This window comes from Octodon degus, unplaced genomic scaffold, assembly GCF_000260255.1.
Source record: "Octodon degus isolate 3935 unplaced genomic scaffold, OctDeg1.0 scaffold00341, whole genome shotgun sequence".
Classification (NCBI taxonomy): domain Eukaryota; kingdom Metazoa; phylum Chordata; class Mammalia; order Rodentia; family Octodontidae; genus Octodon; species Octodon degus.
In genome coordinates, this window is record NW_004524917.1 from 799965 (window position 1) to 801341 (window position 1377).

A 1377-nucleotide genomic window follows, 5' to 3' on the forward strand; every position below is an offset into this window, starting at 1 on the left:
TCAGCCTCCCTATGTTCCAATCCAGAGCATTCCTTATCTTCCCAAATTCTCTCTGTGTCCTCTAAGATAATGAAGTCCCTTTTCCTTTATAATAAAGCCCCTTTCCCCTTTCCTTCTGCATGTTTCTCTGCTGTGACCCGTTAAAGCCTATCAGTTTGTTTGTTTGTTTGTTTTTTCCACTGCTCTCTTCTTTCCATCTCCAGCCTTAACCAAATCCCCTATTGTCTCTCCAGGTCTAAATCCTAGGGTCTGCATATCTCCCCAGCTTGCCTGACTCTCAATCAAGCACCTCCCATGATCCCACTAAAGCAATATCACCCTGTCCCTCTCAGTTTCAATGCCCTGACTGTGATAAAGCTTTAAGGGGACTAAAGCCAACTATTTCTCATGAACACAATCTTCTGGTCCCCATCAATTCTCCATATAATACACCCTTTCTCCTTGTTCAAAAGACAGATGGCATATATGAATTTGTCCAGGATCCACACATTATTAATCAAATAGTCCTTGTCTATAGTACCCATTCAATTCACACTTTTACCTTCTATCCCTCAACCCACTACCTACTACTCTGTTCTAGATTTGAAGGATGCTTCCTTTACAATTCCCTTGATTCTATCATCACAGCCTCTCTTCACCTTTCCCAGAACAGATCTTCACCCTTGGCCATTCTCAAAACCTGACCTGAGTTGTCCTTCAATATTTCAGCCATGACATGGACTCCAAACAGTCCTGGATCCCATAACCATTGTGAATGTCTTTGCAGATAAACCACAAAGAAAGCAGCTAATCTCTCCCAGCATGCTACAAAGGCCAATACTTTGCACTTTCCTGCTTTCTTCTTACTTAATCCCTCTCAGAAATTCAACAGTACCAAAATTACCTCAGGTGATTCCTATATCAAAGAAGATTTCTCCTTCCCACTTTACACATCTACACTACCCTTTCATCTCATGGTAAGTATCACACAGGCTAGAAGCCTCCGCCCTTCTAATTCAGGTTCTTATCTGCTTTCTTTCCTGAAAGATCCTCCCCTCCTTAAGAAGATTGTGGCCCTGATTATGAGATAACTGTACCTCACGGTTTCCTGAGCTCCCCCCTTTTCCCACATATCAGACATGAGACTTCTCTGAAACTCAGGACAGGCAGGTTGACTTCCCCTACATGCTATGAATGAGAAAGTTAAGAATTTTTTTAGTCTACTTTGACACCTTCACTGGGTGGGTAGAGGGTTTCCTAACAGTTCAGAAAAATCCTCAGTAGGCAGTCACTAATCTCTCCTACTTGACATGATCCTTTGATTTAGCTCCTCTCCTCCATTCAAACAGATAAAGTCCCAACTCTTATCAGTCAAATTGCCCAAGATTTCTCTAAATT

The 1377-nt window shown here is 42.0% G+C and overlaps 1 pseudogene; it reads right to left on the reverse strand.

The window, feature by feature from the left end:
* Positions 1–670, reverse strand: part of LOC101577304 — a 12923-nt pseudogene extending 12253 nt beyond the window's left edge.
* Positions 671–1377: the final 707 nt, after the last annotated feature.